Source organism: Drosophila simulans, chromosome 3R (assembly GCF_016746395.2).
Source record: "Drosophila simulans strain w501 chromosome 3R, Prin_Dsim_3.1, whole genome shotgun sequence".
In the NCBI taxonomy this organism is placed as follows: Eukaryota; Metazoa; Arthropoda; class Insecta; order Diptera; family Drosophilidae; genus Drosophila; species Drosophila simulans.
In genome coordinates this window covers 24,535,687-24,557,009 of record NC_052523.2, presented here as the reverse complement: position 1 = coordinate 24,557,009, position 21,323 = coordinate 24,535,687, and the positions used below count along the sequence as shown (strand labels likewise).

General features: G+C 44.2%; 1 protein-coding gene and 1 long non-coding RNA gene across 3 annotated transcripts in view; one reads left to right on the top strand and one right to left on the bottom strand.

Annotated features, from left to right (window-relative positions):
• Positions 1–15,936, bottom strand: part of LOC6729926 — a 64,914-nt gene extending 48,978 nt beyond the window's left edge. For both annotated transcript variants that reach the window (XM_016177699.3, XM_016177698.3), the window contains exon 1: positions 15,241–15,936. The gene's annotated coding sequence lies outside the window, so the exon portion shown is untranslated. The remainder of the gene's footprint in view (positions 1–15,240) is intronic.
• The window catches only part of LOC123327293, a 100,758-nt gene that overhangs the window by 64,413 nt on the left and 15,022 nt on the right, over positions 1–21,323 (top strand). The gene's annotated exons all lie outside the window — the stretch shown is intronic.

The window sequence follows — 21,323 nt, the reverse complement described above, 5'->3', positions numbered from 1 at the left end:
ATTAATTTCGCAGGCTCTGCAAGGCGCCACGACCTCGGCGCGCCCTTGAGTTACAACCGCCCGCTGATGTCGACCGTCGAGCGTCGGTTGTCGGCTGCTGCTGCATAATTAAAATGGCAGTTCAATCCTAAGCACAGTCAGCAGACTCTGGAACGGGCTGAAGCAAAAAGTGTGGCAGAAAGCAGCTGTCCGCCTTCTAGACCCGTTCACACCAGTGGCTGTCCGAGTTCACAAAAGCTCAATTTATCCGATTAACTGGGACGGGAATTAGGTATCCCTTTTATCCCGCCTAATTCAACCTTCTTGGCGGGTTTTGTTTCATGAATATGTTATGCATTTATTTCAATAAACAAAATACGCTTTCAATTTCACGATTTAGCAAATTAATTATTAATGGCGAATACATTATTAATAGAAGGAAGCCGCATAAAGGTTTGCACTTCATAAACCCTAATAAGCTGGAGAATATTACTTAATCACTTTATTTGTATGGCATCAGCATTAGTAATCTTTATTTTTACTCATGCCAATTTTAAAGAATTGCCTACTGTTTTTCACAACAAATTTAAATGGGTGACCCTACTACTTGCTTAGGAGCATCTTTGTAAAATGCTCCGCATAAACGCGGCTTGGTTTTTGTGAAGATTCCTTAATTTCCACTGCAAACTTCACTTGGCAGCTCTGCCGACAATTGTCTTCCTCGCCCGGGGCGAAATTGGCAGCTTTTTGCTACTTGCGGCCACTTAACAGGCACCCGAGCTGCTACCGCCCCCAACACCATCTAAAGTGGCATACGGAGTGCAGCTAATTGCTCGGCCCATTTCCGCGCCCAAAATTCGCACGCCAAAAACCAATTAAGACGCAATGGACAAGGGGCGGGGGAAAATCCAATGGTGCGAGCGCGTGATAAATCAAATTTGGTTGCCTTAACAATATTTGCACATACGACAGTGTGCGCAACACAACACAAATCAAATCAAATTAAAACATAAAGTCGGCCAGATTCAGATTCATGTTGAATCGTGGAATAGGTGTAGGTTGGGTGGGGAGAAGTGGTGGAGCTTCGGGGCTGGCAGATTGGGTGTCCTCTTTTATTATTCCATTCGCATGCAGCTGCCATGTTGAGGCAAGCGACGCGTTTATGACGCTGACAGAATTATGAGGCCTACATGCGTTGATTCCAGATTTTCAGATTTCCAGATTGCCGATGCCGGGCCACGAGGGTCCTTTAAATATTTTTACGCAGATAAACTAAACTGTAAGCCCGTGCGGCGGCGCCAAATGGATTTTCAGCAAAAAATCACAAAATCGCAAAACGTGCTTCACATACACACTGGTTGGCGTTGGAGGAGCCGGATCAGTTCGGGCTCATCATAAATACATCAGGGGGAGTTTTCGGGATGGGGCACTTGAGACTGAAGCTGCTGCTGCTGGCTGCTGCTGCGTCACCACCTGTCTGTGGCAGCATGTCACGCGACCTGTCGGGCGCTCAAAAGTTGACATTTTTATTAAAATATTACCAGAATCTCAGGGCCCTCAGCGTGAAAAAATGCAGGAAGCGAATAGCGGCTAATTTTGGGTTTTGTCTGATTCGTTTCGCTATCTTGTAATTTATCGAGCTTCCACAAAGGCTGAATCCCCGCCATTGGCCACCCTTCGATGTCATCGCTGTAATGCCCTCCGTTAAAGTGCTTCTTTGTCCGCATTTTGCACCTGCCTTTTGTTTGTGCCATCAATGGACAGTCTCCGCCCTCCGGTGGACGCCTCCTTTTGTCCCACGATCTACAGCCGTCACAATTGTGTCTTTGGCACCCGCCTCCATGGACTTTCTCATGTCGCCTTCCCATGTCAACTACTCCTTCTTCGGCCAGACAACTGGGTTGAACAATAAAATTTTAATAAGCCTCAGCAGGATGTCCAGCAGGCAGCAGCAAGCTTCAATTGCGAATTCCCTTCCAGTGCTGTTTCGTCTCCCTTCTTTTCCTCCTCTGCATCCTTGTTCCGCTACATCCTGTCAATCGTTTGAAGTTTACGGAACGCTATTGTTCGACATTGCTGCTGTCCCACATTGCGTATGAGCAATGCGTCAAATTCGAACCATGCTGTTGCATATGCATGTGTGTAGGGTTGCAAAAGTCATTCCTGTTTGACTTTTAATTAGCTTGGAACTTATGTGCTCACCGAAGGCACTAACATCCAAAGGTTTTTCATCAGGTTATGACTGGGAAAGTACTTTGGGAAAGACCACCTTTCCCCAAAGTAAAAACTCAGTTCAGGGGTGGAGTAGAAGGGATTAGTTAAGTGCGCTCCCACCTGCAATTAACTACAAAATAAAACCCAACCGTGACGCATTAAATTTACATTCTCACACCGAACAAAAAGTATCTGGGATTTGAATCTATTATGTCCCATTCGAAAAGCCCCCTCAAAACCCATTTGCTGGCTACGCTCCTAATCCGTTCACGGCCTACGCACACCCATGTGACATATTTGGTTTGCCAGCTTGATGTATAAATAAAAAATCAAGCGTGACGAACAAATTCATGCAAAGTAAATTTTCATGTTACCGCCAGCCAGCAAATAAAAAAGGACTCTGGAGTGGATTCAGGATCCTGGATCACGGGGCCTAAGCCTAGACCCACACATATACTTTTTGTGCCAGTAACACCTAGCCGAGTTTGAGTGGGTTTGCTCGGTGTTCTGTGTATAAGTGCCACCACACACTCGCAGCTGGAGAATAAATTGCTGCTGGTGGGGAAACCTTAAAATCAATTGCGAATACTTCACTGTACTTAATGCTCTTCTCAGACGTTTTGTTCACAGCCTGAACTTCAGGCGGCATATAAATTTGAGGTGCAATATTTTTTCCTTAATCTGATTTATTGGCTGGTTATTAAGTGGCAAATACTTGAAGGTCTTTCTCGAGGATGTATTTGAATGAGAATTGAAATTTGATCAGCATAAACACAAAGAGGATTTTAAGCTTTTAAAATTTCGTAGAATTTATATAAATTCAAGTTGCAAAATACTCAAGGGAAATCATAATTAATGCTCTTTTAAAAATAAATAAACTTGGTATCAATTAGGAATGCTTTCAGTTGTTAATGATCATTTGGAAAAATAGTTTTCTTTAAAGTTATTTCTAAATATTTAAGTGACTTTATTGGGTCGAGGGCATATTGAAATTCGGTCCTTTGGAATATATTTGTTTGCTGTCTGATTGCCAGTGCAAACAATTCCATATGCTGTCCATGTTCCTATTTGCTTTGCCGATTCAAATTCTTTTTTCCATTTTCATTTTTGTTCATTTTGCACTCTCAACTGTGAACCCTCCTCCCATTTCCGCACACACGCGCCCAGCTGACGCAGCGCAAATCAATCAAATCAAAGTGGAGTTGTTTGATTCATTGTCGGCACTGCTGGCTGAGTTTTCCGGTTTTGCGGTGGCGGCTGGAAGAAAATCAGAAGAAAACGCAATACAATGAAGAACAAATACGGGCGCAGACAAAGGGCAAACACGCTCACGCACCGCCTCAAACTCACACACATAATACAAAGTGGCATAAACTAACTAAATAACAGTAACAATAACTTAAGTGTATTTGTGTATTAGTGAGGAGGGCATCGCCTGCTCTCTGGCTATCTGGGTTTTCCTTATTGCCCACAGCCCCCACCGAACTCCCCTGCTTTTCCAGGCCCCTTCGCCTTGCTCCTTCTTTCTGAGACTTCGGGGCGACTGTTGCAAAGTTTTTATTTATACACACGTTCCGTGTGCAGCAACTCCAATGACTACGTTTCGTTCCATTCGTTTGTTTGTTTGTTTATTTGTCATTTGCTTTGTTCCGTGCGCTGGCAATCTATGCCACAGCGGCCATGCCCCTAAATTGACTGGCCAGCCAGCCGGCATTCGCACACTGAGCGAAAAATCAATAATTTTTGGCCAAACAAAAATGAAGGCCGTGAATCAAATAACAACCAAAAAGGACATTCCTAATTGCTTTGATGGTTTATGTTTCATACTTATGAGGTCATGTCAGCTAGAACGATTTTTCTTTCCCTTTGTCTTCGTTTTTCTCACTGTATCGTGGGGTGTGGGGGATAAAGCACAGAAAAAGAAATCCCGTACAATTGTAGAAGCTCACGTACCACATACCCACTACACACACTGGACCACATGTCGTATACGTAACGTGGCATATCTCTAACAGTGGCGTCCCCCGCACCGGTCTGCGTTTGCGTTTGCAATCAGCCGCAGTGAGTGGCCGCGCGGCCAGGCGACAAGTGCCCACACAGGGCACAATACAACACACAGAGCTGGAAACACGGACACATGGATACACGTGGAGTCACACACAAGTTTCGATACTTTTAATTATTGCGTACATGACCGTAACGATGTAGCCGGACTTTAGAGAAGATGCCCGCAGGTAGGGATGCCAGGACTCGTTTAGTGCACGTATTAATCAAAGGACTGCGAAGTTTTTTCTCCCTCTCCCTCTGCCCCTTCGACTTGTTCTAGTTTTCTGCGACTTTGTACCTTTTGGCCCAAAAGCCAAGCCAACAACTTTTGGTTCATTAAAAATCAGTGAGCGTTTCATATTTTGAAGAACGTGACACTACGTGTACGAAATCACAAAGGCCGATAAGAAGTTCTTGGGCGTGGCCAAGGGATCATAGTGGAGGCAACCAAAGGAGCCAGCTGCTCAGTGGCCAAACTGATTGACGTATAAACACGCAATTAAGTGTAAAAGGCAGTTTCAATTGTTTGACAATGCCGCGCTAAATGAATTTCCTTGCACGCATTACGAATCAAATTTACGAAAATTTAATTTCTGGCTCGCTTTCATGGGTCGCCAGATCCTTGAAACGTGTGTGTGTGCGTGCTGGAGATACACATACCATACGTGAGTGGCTGGGGGTGTGGGTATGGGTATGGGTGAGTTCCGGGCATGTGGGGCACGTTCGTAGATTTGTTTACTTTGTAGCCAGAGAAACGAAATGGAACAGAGCAGAGCGACGCATAAATACATTTTCTATAAATTCTTGCACGGCATTTCATTTGCCATTCGCCGCTGCTCGCTGTCCAAAAATGCCAGCGCAGTCAGTCAGCAAACGGCGCTGCTTCAAAGGATTCGGATGGGATTGGGACTGGGCTGTGGATTCGGGCACAAGATACAGTAGCAGAGGCAGGAACAGCGGCTCTGGCTTATTTATTTATTCATTCGCTGCGACCTTCGCTCCTCCTTTGTCTCTAGGAGCTGTGCTGCTACTGTGCTTGTTTGCCATTTTCTGTATGAAAGGATTTTGCAGAATTTAACAAACAAACACACACAGGAGTCGCAAAGAATCGGCCCAGAAGCAACACAACACGCACTGCGTGGCTGCTCATAAAGTTGACCCGAATTCATGCTAAACTTGTCCTGTCCCTGCCGCTGTGTGCGAATAAATAAAGCAACAAGATATAGGATTCCCGATTGGGTAAGGCCGCATCTCGAATGCTCTTATCGCTGTAACCAACTATCCTGTTAATGGAAATCTAATTGGAAGTTCAGCCAAAATAATTGGATAGCCTTTGAGGTATGCACCAAAAAAAACTCAAGTATCTGTAAAAATTTAATATCTTCGTAATTCTTATATTTATAAGACGGTCTTTTAGAGTATGTACCATTTGTAATCTGCGTGCTAATATTTCACTTGCTTAATATTCATGACCATATCTTAAGTTGGCATTTATTGACATTTCAAATAAATATTTCTCCTCGCTTTTTTCCCCTGTGCATATATCAATCAGAGACCATTGGGTCAACCCTGATGACAAAATTCCTATGCCCGGCACCCCCTACAAATCGCTTCCGTTTGTGCGAGGGTGCCAAAAGGACTTAGACCAAGGCATTAGAAGCGACAGCAGCAACAACAAATGATGGTAAGGCATCGAACGTATTTTTGGGTATGCCGGCATGCGATTTAGGCATGGCATTCAATACGTTTTATCTGTGCAAGCAACACTCGTGCTCAAGAAATTGCAAAACCAAAATAAATAAGATTCGATTTATGTTGTTAGCCCCGAAACCAAAAAGGGGCGAAAAAGCCCCTCAACATCTTCCGTGCTTATTTATAGACGCTCAAATAGTTCGTCGAACAGCCTCCGCCGGAAGACCCAAAGAGCAAACCCGGCTCTTTTATCACTCACACAAAAGTTTCCATTCGCATTTTCAGGCCGCAAAATTTGTGTATTTGCACTGCGGATTTGTATTTTGTGTTCGCCGTGTGGCAGCAAATTTTTAATGAATTTACAGGGACAAAAGGCAACTGAACCAAACTCAACCAAACCAAACCGAACCGAAACGAAACGAGTGAAAGGGCCCGGAATGGCGTTCCGTACGGAATGGGAATCCGGGACTCATTTGATATTCAAAACACATTCGGCAAATATTGATACCCCCGTAAATTGTTTAAAATGCGCAATATCCAACGTCAATAGAAGACAAATTGTGAACTAAAAGCGTAAAACGCAAATCACGCAGCTTTTAAAACTTTGTCCCCGGCGCCATGGGGCGTATACTTGATTATTGGCAATCAGCCATAGTTGGGCAACTTCCCCATCAACCGCCCACAGTTAGCGGGGTCCGCCAGTTGTATAATTAAGGCCTGAACCTACTTTCGAGCTAATTATAATTGATGCCACAGCCAATACCAGTTTTTTAGTTAAAACTTTTCGAAACGGTACCGCAAAACCGCACACACATACACACACACTTACGAAATGCCACAAGAAATGATTAATTATGGTCTAAAAGTTGCACGTTAAAGGGATGAATTTTGCTTTTGACTTTTCACTTTTAATAGCTCCAGTCAGGCACTAATGGCGTTTCTAAAAACGCCTGCGAGCGAATCGGATATCGTTTTTTAACGCAGCACCCATATATATATAGTAGCCGTAGTTTCGAAAATCCCTTCAAGCCATTCGACATGCCAGGGAAAAGTTTTTCGATTATCTAAGATACTCGCACTGCATACGTATACCAAGTGAACGAGAAATTTTGTTAGAACAGCATTGTTGTGCCCGGGGATAATTTAGTCATTTTTGTTATTGTTTGCAAGTCGGAAAACATAGAGTTTTAATTGAAAATCTTTGACTGCACATGGGAACTGAAGCTGATGCGAAGTACCAAATGCCAAAACCGAAAGCTGACTACCACTTGCAACACATTCTCCGGTGGTGGAGCGAAGCATCCGGGGGGAAAGTTTGATTGATTTATCTGTCAATATGCAGGAGGCAGCAGAAAGCCAACGATGCTACAAATGCACAAAACATACCGAAAGGCAAAGCCTGCGAATGGCACAAGGAAGGCAGGCAGCGCCATGCAAAAATTGCAATTGTTAACTCAACTGAATTTACATGAATTCCCTTTCTGTTGCCTTGTTGTCCTGCCCCTTTCGTACAAAAGGCTTAGTCTGGACAGGATTCTGGTCCTTATTGCCTCCCGTCACTGTCACTTACGGGCCGCTTTAGCCCGTATTCCATATGTCCAGGCCCGTTTATGCAATATATATTTTTTCCTTTGCTACTTCTTTTCTGGCCAAGGCATGAGCAAATATATATTTGGCCGATTGGAAGCCGTTGAGGAGCTCGGCGTAATGATGACCACAGTTCACTTAAAAGTCATATGCTTCGATTGCACTTGCATATGCACATGCACATGCACCAGCAACAAACCATAAAGTTGCCACATTTGCATAAAATACCCTGATGCCTCAAAAAGCATCTGGAGTACATGGCATAGCTCAGCAGCCAGTCCGTAAAAGTCTCCTGGCACAAATCGTATTTCACCAATAAATTGAGGAAATGTTTAGCTTGCTTCCAGCTCTACTCCCCTTGCTCGACGCTGCTTTTTCTCCGGCTATCTCTCTCCGGGTGTACGTTCCGGTTTATGGTCCCCATGTTTGCCGTAGTTCAAAAGCAATGACTTGATTTTTGATTTTGCCCCAAAAATCGCTTGTTATTTCTGCTCTGCACTGCCATTCCATTCCCCACACGACGTATGCGCAATGCCTGTTGACTGGCCAGAAAGCATATTTTCAAGCATATCTCTACGGCTCGAGCCGCCTGCCAACTGCATATTTGCCATTGAAAATTCACCAGAAATGGGAAACAAAATGCTGAGTAATCACTTTCAGACTCATGTACGAACTTTCGGCCAGCCTCCTCAATGGAATCTGTTAATCCCCCCAATCACGTCTAATAAAATCCGCTTTTAATGCGTTTCTAATTAATTTTAAATAAGACCGAAATACTGGCTCTTGGACATTAGGGAAAAGCCCCAAAGCGGCCAGATAAGACGTGGTTCAAATAGTTTTATTGGAGGTCTTGGCTTAGAGGGAAATGCGTGTCTGGCCTTCGATTAATTCATTATGACCGGCATTCAAGCAGTCGGGCATCCAGAGAGCAAGTTTCCCACAGTTTTCCCGCCAACAACGACAACTGTCAATGTCCTAGTTAAGGGCTTAGATGTGGCATTAGGCGTCGATTTAACACGACCCCATTCCCATTCAGCCGTTTTAGCTGTTTCAGCCTGGCCACTCGAAGTTTGGGCGCGCTAAGAGCGCCTAAAAGTGCTTCAGGCCAGGCTCAGGACTCCGGGTTCAGGACTAGGACGAACTTATGAATACACACGCATTCACACCCACACACACATAGAGGGGGATTGAATTCAAGGATGTGAGAGAGCCACTGTCACAGCGCTGATAAAATGTGAAGCGGATTAGGAACAGGCAGCTCCTTTCAGCCGCCGCACCGTGGGACACAATCAGTAAATGGCACTTGATTCACTGCGCAAGTGGAATTTTTGATAACTTTGCCAAGAGGAAAAGTTGGTCAAAAGTTGGCTGTCGCTTTAATGCGTATAAATGCTTATCTGGCAACGAGTATATGACTAGATGACGATGGCTTTGCTGCGAGTCTCAAAGCCAACTTAAATCCACTGAAGGCATTGGCTTTCTTTGCTACCAGCTTTCAGCTTTACTTCTTCGCTTCTCTTTTTGCTGGTTTCTTTTCTTTTCTTTTTTTTACTTTTCTTTGTTTTCCAAAGTTGGCAAAGTTTTTAGCTCGAGCATTTGCGCCTCGCAGCGTCGCACACGCACACACATATCTATATCTATATCTACACATAATTCAGCAAGAAGCTAGGGCAACACGTCACACAAATGTCGCCAAAAGCAAGTCTCGATGCACGCCATCCATCTTGAAGGCATTGGTCCGCTGCACAATTGAATTATTACATCGGGTGGAGCAGACGTTTGCCCATTTGGTACTCGATTTGGTCACTTAACCAGCCAACAAGAAGCAGCAGCAACAACAGCTGAGAATATCGTTGGTAACAGCAAGGACCACCACCCACCGCCCACAGCAAGGACATCGACACTCATTTGCACCCATGTTTGTTTGCCTTTCGTCTGTGCGAAATAAGGGTTATCATCGGGTGCTCTGTAAGCTATGAACTCGGAAATAAATGCCAAATATAAATTTCCATGCCCTGTTGTTTGATTCAATGTTCTATTTTTACAAACTAAAGGATTTCATTGATTTGTATGCCACAACTATGGTCTATATTAAAATGAACTATAAATCTAAAACGTAAATATGTAAAAAGATGTAATCAAATGATGTACACTTTAAAAACATTCAAATATTCATGACACGCATAAGTGTTATTGATACCTATTTAAACTACTGATTTTAAGCCCTGAATTTCGATTTTATTTATTATTTAACTGTTTTTTCTCTTTTTCCCCTGTATCTGTTGTAACCCTGATGGCCGACTCTGGCTGCCTTTGGCTTACTGACCCATTCGCATCCTAGTTGACCTTCAGTCTGGGCTTTTATTTGATGACGGCTTGTTGTTGGCCCTGTCGTTTTCCGATGTTGTCAGCTGTGTTTTTGTGTTTGCCCTCCTTCAGCTGTGTGTATTCGACTGCGAACAGCAAATTAAAACAATTTTAACAGCTACTTTCGATGTCGTTTGTCGTCGTCTACGTTTCCTCCATAAATAAAACATGTCCACTTGTTATTGCTGCCCTCGACAGACGTTATTCCTGGCTATATCGATGTCCATGTGTTCCTGGCTCTCGGTTCCAACTGCCTGCAGCCGGGCATTGTTATTGGTTATTGGGCTCTACAGATTGGCATTGGCAGCGCCTTTGTTATTGAACTATTTACATTTGTTGCTGCAGGGCGTCGGCTAATTTACGACCCTCTCCCGGGCATCAATGAGCCTTAAAGCAACCGGCAAATTGTTGTTCATAAATAAATATGCCGAACATAAATCCCTACGCTATAAATAAGCGTGAGCAGGCGTCAAGCAATTTATAGGCATTGATTTTCCGGCTCCTCGCTCCGGCGACTCAGAGCCTCAAAAGAAAGGGAGTTGCCCTTGCCCGGAAAAGTGACAAAAGTCTTGGGTGCTTACCCCAAAAAGCGAAAGTGAAACTTTTGCTTTGAGGTCGGGGGTCAGCCGCAGCACGTTGTTATTGTTTCTACTTCTGTTTTCCCCACGTTGTCCAACTGACACTTATTAGATAAGTTTTAGAGCAGCTCGAACCGCCAGCTACCGTACATCATTTCACCATTTAGCGGTCCAAAAAGTCGTCTTCAGTTTTAATTGCACGCTTATCTGGGCCAAAAACAATGCGAATGCCATTCGGCCTCTCGAAATCCCCAGCTAAGCCGGTCCAATAAGACTTTTTATTGTCTTAGCCGGGCATTTAAATTGATCAAAAATGTTGCAAGGCAAACCAGAACAGCAAAGCAATGCCTAAGCCAGGGCAAAAGACCTGGAGTCTTGGAGCGCCTGACGATTCCATTCAATCTATAAGTAATTTCTTGGCCATTTTTATCACCCAGCCAGGAGGAAGCCGACGTTGCCGGGCGATGAGCTGAGACCACCCACGTGATTTGAATATTTTTCCAATAAACTTCAACAGCTTTTCAACAGTTCGAGTGGGGGTTCGAGTCCAACGGCCTGATCCTGCTGCTTTCCCATCCTGTTTTCATTTACATATTGGATTTAAATGCCCAAGACTTCCTTCCGTCCTTCCTTCCTTGTCCAGCTGAGTGTTTTTCCAGCTCGACTTTGGCTTTTGTGTCAGAGGACCACGAAAAGGAAAACGAAGCAGCGGCCTAAGCTTAATCGAATTTCCCGCAAATTGGCAATAAATTTTAATTTTGAAAGCGATTCCCCAGCGCTGATTGAAGTTAATCAAAGCGAGGCCGCAACTTAAGGGGGCTCGCTCGAGGTAGGACTCCATTTGGCCACAATGCGATGCAGCTCCATGCACTCCATTGTCCTTTTCCCGGGGCAATGCACTTCGCAGGCTGCAGCCCGAAATCCCATTCAATTTGCAGGTAAAAGCGCGGGAGCTCCTGGCAAAAACTTAGCGGCAAACAAGTTGCAAAGAGCAGGAGGCAAAAACAAGGCTTATTTACCTTGGTCAGGAAGGGTTTTTTCCTCGGAAGCAAAGGCAGTGCAGCAGCACCAGTAGCAGCTTTTGAAACTACTTCATCAATTTCATTCAGCACAACGGCGCCGCTTTTTTTCACTGCTCTGCTTGCTCGCTCTATCCTTTATTTTGTTGTTTCTAGCTTGCTTTTTTTTTGCGTCCATAATCAACTTAAAAGGCATTGGCATCGTGAAAAAAGTCAGGAACTAGCATAGCTACACAGGAAAATATTTAATCGTCTGCGCAAAATATGACATCTTAAATCCAATTAGGACATATATTTAACATCAATACAATACTAATTAGTTTTTGTGACACTTTGAAATATTTTGCTTACTTTCACACAACTATGTAAAAAAATTTAAAATTTGCTAGCTTAGTTTTTTTCTGAAAATCCATATGAAATGCGAATCTTAAAGTATGGTCATAGCTTTTAAAGTATATTTTGAATTTTTAAAAGGTTAAAATTATGGAAATTTGTCTTCTGTGTAGGCTTAGACCATGGTGATATAATTTCGTAGTTGTGAATATAGCTATTGCTGGTTGCTAGTTGTTGGCTGTTGGTTGCTGCCGGTTGGCCGTTGGTTGCTAGACCGCCAGAGGCATTGGCATCGCTGTTACGACGATGCCAGCGATTACGCCCACTTTTGGCCAGGACACCCAGTGTGCCCGTGTTCCGGCCTTGCCTTGTCGCCTGTCTGTCGCTATCCTTCCAGCCTGTGCCACTCGCCACGGAAACGGATTTGACGAGGCATGCAGCACTTGTAGAAGCAGCGTTTTGACACTAATTTCATTTGGTGGAGACCGGTTTTTGTGGCCGGCATCGAAACAAAGGGCCTGGCAACAGTTAAAGGTTGGGAACACGTCGCGAATGGCAGGAATGGTGGGTACTACGCCGAATAAGTTGTAATTCCACTGCATTACGTTTAAGTTCAATTTGCGAGCTGTTCACAAAAACACGACGGCTGGCTGTTGAAAGTTTCGCAAAGTATTTATTTATTTTGCACGCAGCAATTCCGTTTGCCTTGCGAGTTAACTGAAAACTTTAAATGGTTTTTAGCGCTCGGCGGCTAAGACAACCGAGCAAACAAACAGACGCTGATGGTTGCCTCTTGTTTCCTTTCATTTAGCCAAGTTCTCAAGTGCTGCCTGCAGTTTACTTTTCCTGCACCCTTCCCAAAGGACTCGGAAATCAGCAAAACGGAGTCGAAATAATGAAGTAAATTTAAGGATGCAAAGAAAAATGTAATATCCGAGAACATTATGGCCCCGACTTTGTTGGCCGTATGTGTGCGGTTTGGAATCCTATTTCGTTCTGGAATAGTTACATTCACTAAAGTGCACTTTATACTCTTTTCTATGTACATCTCTATTTATATCAAATAACCTAAAAATTTTGCCCTGCAGCAAACAGCAAATGGAATACATTTACATTTATCTTATTTTCATTTCGATATTTTCGCTGAAATTCTATCAATGTTTACTATTCAATTTAATTTTCGATGTGGTATTTAAATATATTTTGGACATTGACCATGAGCTAAAAAAAATGTGGCTAAGCACCGTTCTGTTAATTCAGATTTTAGGGAATTTGTTTTAAATATTTGCTCTGTGACGAGAATTCTCCGTTTTTAGGGAGATTTTAATTTCCAAATTTCGTAAATCTTGGACATTTTATTTTAATAAAGAGAGTATTACTTTTATATATCATCTAAACGTCCTTAGATATTAACTTTCAGTTTAATTTATTTTACTCCATTTGCCACCTGTCTGCAATTTCTTCTGCTGATCCCCCGTTCGATTTTTCTACCTAGTGCTGCCAACATGCTGCCATCTAAGCCATCCTCTTGGCTGAGCTGAAATAACCGTTTCAACTTTGACTTTGCTCCTCGAACACGATTCCTATATGGGTTGGTGCTCTCAATCTGACAATCGCATTGGAAATGCGTGTGCGCCACGCTTTAATGCGAAATTCTGATTGCGCTCGAATGGCTTCATTTATTTTCGCCACCAACGACCAGCAAACAAAATAAAAAACAAACAAAAAAACAAGAAAAATTCAACAAGAAAACAAGCAAAAACGGCAAAGAAGAAAACTGCGAAAAAAGCGCAAAGGAAAAACAAACCCGACAGTTGTACATAATATTTCACTTATGCATGTGCGCCCCCTCAGAGCCTGTGAGCAAAGTGAAATGAATGAACGAATGAACGAACGAACGAATGAATGAGTGGCATGCGTAGCGCTAGGAAATTTGTTATAGCAATTTGAACTGTCAACAGAAAACCGAAAAAGTAAATTAAGAAACATTTGAAATTTAATTCACTTGCCAAGCCGAGTCCTTCCGGCGACTATTGCCCCTATGGGGCACACATAAGTGTATACTCGCTGCGGATGCAGTACGCGCGTGTGTGTGTGTGTGGGTGTGAGCATGTGAGTGTGTGTGCTCGCATTAGAGCGTAGAGCTCGTGAGTGGCAGCATCATAGTCGCCGAGCATACCTGTCTGCCAGGTGACACCTCCGCCACTTGAGTAACGTAACACAGCAACGCCGGGAACAACTGACAGACCCAACACACACATTTAACTCAGGAGCTCCAGCAACTACACTGTGAAAAAAACTCGGGACTTTTTACAGGGCATACGAGTTTTGGACTTAATAATTCAGGAGTTTAGAGCTTTCAATTGCAGTTTTAGTGTTTGATACAGTATTTCGGAATATTATTTAATTGATATTTATGTTAATTAAAAGAAAACCCACATGCAATGTATTAGAAGCTTAGTTTACCCCTTTTTAAGTAGCCATATAACACATATACGTATTCTTAATATCCCGTTTTCTCAAACATTTTAAACATATAATAAATAAACTTGTTGGTTTGTAAGCTTGTTATTTTCCCTGTGCACAAACATTTGGAGACCTGCAAAATTAGGCGAGTGTCACGAATTTAAAATAACTTTTAATTCATTCTTGATGAACATATGCAAACGTTGTTGCCCCAGCCCGAGTGGGGCACACGGCGTATGAGTGCGGCTGGGAAAGAGCCCCAGTGCGAATGCGAACGGGAATGTGTGCGTGAGTGTGTGGTTGCCACGCCTCTCGAGTGCCACATAACTCGGGCTGAGCATAAACAACCGCACTCGCATAAATGTTCGTTAAACTCAACCCAACTGAGACAGAAATGCGGTGCCGGCAGCTCCATAGCTTCCCCTTTTGCCCCCCACCTGGGCTACATAATTATTTAGTTTCCAGTTGGACGGGAGCTGTGCACACACAGCTACTCGTACTTGGGCAAATAGACGGGGGGATTCCCTGTCTTCGATTGTCATAAATCAACAAGGACCTACACGGCCCAGGATCGCTTGATGGGCCTACAAGGGGGCCATGGACCGGGCTGTCAACCGATTGTTGGCCGTTGGCATATGCTCGCTCCGCTGACCAAATGCCCAAGGCCTCTGACAGGTGCAAGTTTGAGCGACCCACTTAACGGAAAAATTCAAATTTCTGTTTGCAGTTGCCGAACTTTCCAGTTCACTTGCCAGGGGAAATAAGCGAAAAGGTATATCCGGTACAGCTGATATAGCTGGCATAGCTGGTGGCAAAGTGAAAAGTTAGCGTAAATTATGCGCCAACGTGCGCGGCCCCAATAAAAATAGAAAGAAAAATTGGGAAAACAAGAACCCAGCGCAGAGAAAACAAAGAGCAGTCCATTGAACTGGTACCTTTGTATAGGATGTGATACGAACCTTATGGGAATGTTTCTGCTCTCACTACCAAGTTGGCGGTAGTTGTTGTGGTTGCCGCTCCTTTCAAAGGATCCTGCCTGCCTGCCAGCCAGCCGGTTTATGCTTTCTAATCCACGCACGTTTCGCTTTTAATATTTATTTTGCGCTTTTTCACACTTTGCACACTGAGACACACTCTCACTCACTCAGACATCAAAGGATAATCGGGCAGGAGGAGGATTCTCTGGTCTGGAGGTCTGCAGGGGTTCTTCTTCCACTGATTATCGATGAACCCCACGCTCCGTTGATGCGGATGACGGAATTTGGATTACGGCTTGGTTTCTGCTTTCGTTATGCACTGCGGGCGGCGCGCACAGTTCATCAATGCAAATTGCAAATGGCCAATGGAACCACGGAGCCGCGTTATCGGCGGGTTATCAGTGCCCACTAGCGGTGGGCATTTGGATTCCGGTCTCTTGTTTATATAATTTAAATACGTTTCTGTTTCGTCTGCGAACTTTTCCATCTACTTATGGAGCATACGCATGGATATATATGTGCAGCACTCGGGCGGTGGACAAATGTTATTTAATTATTGTTGTTGTTTACTTTTGGGCGAAGGCAGCTTTTCCCAGTGGGAGCGCTATAAACACCGTTACACTAACCGACCCGCACGAAGGACCTTTTTCAACTGATTCGCACTCGAAGTCGCGGCGGAACGAGGCAGCTCGACGAGCCGAACTCCTGTTTTCGGTTGACGGGCCAGAAAGCCGAGCCGAGCATCCTGTCGGCTGCGTGTGGAACGCGAACGCTTCGGCACTTTGTGGACAAAAACGTTTGGGAAAAGGACCACAGGACCCTTTTGTGGATGCTGTGTGCCAAGTCCAAAGCGTTCCGCCTGATAAGAGGCTGCAACGCGTTTTTTCGCCCAGCGCGCATTGACAACAATTTATTTTTTGCACGTTGCTCGCATTTAAATGTTTTTGCTTATTGTCTTCCGTCTCTCTCGCTGGAAATTTGTGTGTGTGTGCGCACTTTTTTAATCACTTAAAAATGTATGTGCCTTTTTTCGACACGTGCGTGTCAAAATGCTACCAAAGGGTTAAACGTCAAAGGAAAAAAACGAGCGGCGCGGAAGGGGCATGGGTAAGAGGGCTAGAGGAAGACACACGCTGGCTGGCAATTTGTTGCCAAGTTTATTACAGTGACAAACAGGCCAGGTCCGAACGAACTGCACGCGCTAAAGACGTCACGCAGCGATATGCAATGCCAAAGTTAATGGCTATAATCCCGAACGAGTTGGACAAGTCAGGCGGAGGAGCCGTTTCTTTTTACGAGTGCGTAATAAGAAAGCCGGAGACGTGCCAACAGGACGTGATGGCACAAAAATCAGGAGGAGGCTAGCTCCACCCTACTCCGGCTCTCCTGGAGTTTTTAAATTTAAGCACGCAACCCATCCTAATCCCGACCAAATTAAAAACACTATCCTCATCATCGTGGCCAAAAGAGAGAGCGGAACAGGAAATGAGAGAGAGCGAGAAAGAGAGAGAGAAGGAAGGAGAGAGCTTGTCGGCCGGGCTAAGAGCATCGGACTGACTAGGTTAGTGGGCCAGCCAACTTAAGCCAGCAATTAAATTCGAGCCCAGCTCGCAGGCTGCATATCGACTCGCAGGATGCCAGGATCCAAGGTGTTATCCTGCCATGCGTGTGCATTGCACTTGAACGGCTGCTTTAAAGGTGTGCCTTTGCCATTTGACACTCTCTTGAGCTCGGGAACTAGAGCTAGAGACTTTGCTAAGTATTTTTCAATTAAAACGTTGGCGAAACTTGCACGCATGATAAGCACAAAAGTTTTTCATTGTCAGCGCCTAAAAGCATGCTACACAATGACAGCCTGGAAACTTTCGCCTTCCCGCATCGCAGGACCAAAACCGAAACCAGACAAGTCTCGACGGGCGCCCATCAATCTCTCGGGCCCCCATAGCATAACATAATGTTGGTACAAGTATTCTTGCCACTTCCGATTCGCCTCTTTTTCTGCGACTGCCAGCGACACATATTTAAATCAGGATCGGGTGACTCGAATCGGCTTCCGGGCGCTTAGGCTCTTGAAAAATTAACTTTCCCGCCTACTGGCGCCACTAAATAAGCACGATTCTGACTTTTAAAAAGATAGAGTGCACTAAGAAAATGTTTATGGTTTTAATAGCGTCCCTTTAACTCTGGGAATATAAAAATTTCTCCGGTAATTTAAAAACCATAGGATAGGATCACCTAGGACGAAGGATTCAAAAGAAATGACTTACTTTTTTAAAAGGAAAATTAATTCAGTAAAAAGCCGGAGTGGACCAAACTAAATCTGCATGTGTAAATAGACGCTGCATACAAACATTAAGAGTAAAAGAAAAATAATTTCTTCGAATTTAAACGAGTGACCATGGAAACGCGTGTTTCCAGGGAATTTGCGGGGCATTCACGCCGGCTTTTCTTCGAGTGTGGCTTTTGAAAAGCTTCTAATCTAAGTGCTATGGAATCATCAGCGATGTGTCGGCGACATGTGGGCAGGGATTGGGTGTCCTGGGTGATATTGGAGTGCGAAGTGACCCTGCCCAGCATTAAACTGGACAAAGCTGTGCCTGTTGCTGTCCTGCGTTCAGTTTGCCTTTGCGTTTGGGCTTGCCTTTGCCGCCTTTCCTGTTCCCTTGATGTGGATGAGGATGTGGCTGTGAATGTGGATGTGGATGTTTCTGTCTGCTGACATGAGCTGCAAAGTGCGGCACGTGTTGGCGTAACAATTTGGCAGGACCAAAATAGCAACGGCAACAACAACACCAGGGCGTCCAGGACAATGGCAAACGCTTTTATGTGCCGTAATGAAAAACTGTTATCTGCGTGCGCAATTTGAACGCAATTTGGTAACGCGTTTCGCCACATAAAACTTAAGTGACCCGAAACCGGGCCGACAGGAGCGAAGCTGCACATAGCACATAGCAAATACATGGCGGTCCCGAGATCTAAAGGACCTTTCCACCTCCTTTCGGTTGGGTCGTGTGTTTATGGCCCTGCGTGCAGCTTGCAAAAACTGTTGACACTCGCAGGAAAGTCAGAAAAGGCCAAGCAAGGTCCAAAAACAACCTGAGTGTGAGAAATGAAATTGTTTGGCGATTATGCAGCATTAAAGCCAAATGTGCCGTTCAACGGCATCCGTTTCACTTTGTCGTCACCATCAACGCACTTTACTTTTATTTACATGTCACTCAACTAAGGCAGGCACACAAAGCCCTCCGTTTGCTCCGCTTGCATTCCGCTGGAGAACCGTCGTGTGGCAACAGATTTGCTGCAGCTGCGGCTTTGGCAAACTATCATTAACATGTGGCATCCGGCGACCCCCTGAACCATGAACCCTCAACCCATGGCTGCCCACTCAGCGTGGACAACAAAAATCCTGCGCTCTTGCAGTTTTTACAACTTTTCCCCGCCCGGCTGCTGCTGGTGCTTATTTACTTGTAAAATTTATTAAATATTTTTGTGGCTGTTGCCTTTGCTTTGTTACCCTTTTTTCGTGCTCCCTTGCTGTTTTGTGTTCCTTTCTTTTCATTCGGGCCCCTCATTTTTTGTGTACCGCAAAATTGCTGACGTTTTTAATCCTTAAGAAGCTTTTGGCTCACATTTTTACTGCACCCACCGTTTAGAGAGCAGCCAGCAAGCGGGCTTACCTTTCTTTTTTAATATGCATTTTGCATAATTTTCATATAAACATTACTCATACGCCATGTGCACCGTGCAGTAGCAGAAACACCCGGTAGCATTGTAGCTACATAATAAGCAAAACAATTTAGCCAGCTTAACACAAATGAAATTTTGAGCCGGGCTCGCTAAACCGCGGCTGTAATTTGATTGGCAGAGGTTACAGGTTACGGGTTAATGGTACACAGCTCCAGTGTGCCCCAAATTGTTGCACCCGACGCCAGTGGTCCAACATTTGTTGGCTTAATAAACTTTTATTGAGAGCACCAGATCGCAAATATCTGCGTAACTCGCCAGTTCAGCAGTCAAACAAAACCATAGCCGGTATTAGACAACAATAACAGCAGAAAGCAGGGGCTTTCTCTTCATTGACCAGCCAGGGGCGTAGATGAATAGGGGTAACTTACTTGTAAAATCGAAATAATGCAACCCTTCTACGCTGCTGCAATTTGCAATATTTTTGTGCGAGCCCAAGCTGCAGCTTTTGGCGCCGCCGGCTATCAAATTTTAATTAAAATTCAAAAACCAATAAATGCTCCTCGGCAAGAAACAGAAGGGGGCGAAATACTCGCTCTCTCTGAGAAAATAAACTTGCATGCGGCATGTAGCATGCAGCACAAAAGGATGCCACTAAAACGATCTATTAAAAATATTTCGCATGCATATTATTCTATGCACTTTTTCGATTAAATTCATTATTTGGTCCAGCCAACTCGACAACCCATGGCTACATGCACATATTTGTGTCTGTCTGGTCAATGGAACAACGTTTATGCAAGCTAATTGAGAATTCCACAACTCCAGAGACTCGAAAATATTTTTCCGGATCTTATCAACATGGTTTGGGAGAATTTTATTGCATTGCGAAATGCAAAAGGTAATTGTGTACCGTCACATTGTCCAATCCTCGCATGCCACAAACTTTCGCCCAGTTCAAGGAACTATGGAACTTTTGCCTGGTAATTAAGCACTGAACAGAAACAATGCCGGAGTATTTTCCACTCGCTTGCCCGGCTGTCTATTGTTGTTTCTGTTGCCGCTTGTTATAGTTTAGCTGTACACTGTGGAATTAAAATAATGTTTAAAATAATTGCAGAAATGATTTTAAGTGGATGTCTAAAAAAGCGCTAGGGGCTTAAAAGCATTTATAAAGGTGTTGAAAAGTATGCAACCATATATTTTCACTCAATCCTTCTCGAGAGTATGCAACTATGTGTTTTCACTGCATTCCTATTTGACACCCTTTAATTGCATTGCATGCACTTTACATTTATGTAACTGAAATGCCGCCTATAAAAAGTGAATAATTTTTCCATTCTACAATTGATTTTTCTGGGTGTACCCAACGCAGCTGCACTACCTCCAGCCAGCTGCTGCTTTCGCCGGCATTGTTTATGTATCTTAAGGATAATGACGCGCTTCATTATGCGCCTGTGTGAAGATGCTCCGTGAATGCAGCTCGTACTGCCTTTTGGCTGTTGGCGCTGCTGGCGCTCTTGCTTTATGTTTCCGTGGTATTTATTTTTTATTTTTTAAGTTCCCCATCTTTTGCGTAAAAACTTTTCGACTCCCAGACGTCGCGACGTTTTCGCAGAGATAATAGAAACTCGATACGCTTTGCGCATCTAAGCTTTATCTATGGCTGACTCCTTCGCTGTTTTGGCATTGTTCTCGCGGCCCTCCCCGCCTTTTGTTTTTATTTACCCACACCGGGGCAAGCGGCTTTTACAAGCAGTAAATTTAAGTTGCTGCTGCTCCTTGCTACTTCCTGTTTTCTTTTTTTTTTTTCTACCGACTTCGGCCCTTTTATCCTCCGCCAGCACTCCTTGCAGTGCGGTGGAAATAAAAATGTTGAATCGTCATAAATGGCTCCATAAACTACGTCAATAATGCCCATGCCCCCAATGCCTGGCCTCGACATCGCAATTCGCAATGTTGCCGGGTTACTTGTAAGGCAGCCGCCAGGAATGAGCATAAAAATGAGAATGGAAATAAAAATAGTTGGCCAGCATAAACGCCCCCGTGATTTTTACATAGGGCAGCCCCCAGATCCTCCAACGCCATGTCCAGGCAAATCTCGACTCCAAGTCCGAGTTCCAAGTCCTTTTTTTTCTGTCCCCTTGTTTTTTATTGTTTGCATTGGGACGTCATTGCCATGGGCGCGAAATGCTGGCTAGAATTAATTAAAATGAATGAGGGGACATGTCATAAACAAAGGCAAAGTCAACTGTTGACTGAGCGACCCGACCGCCCCCATTCCAAAAGCTTGTCAGCGGGGGCGTGTCCCCAAGATAAAACCACATCAGAGAACGAAAAGCAAGCCATTGCGACCAGCAGCGAAAAAAATAAAACGAAAA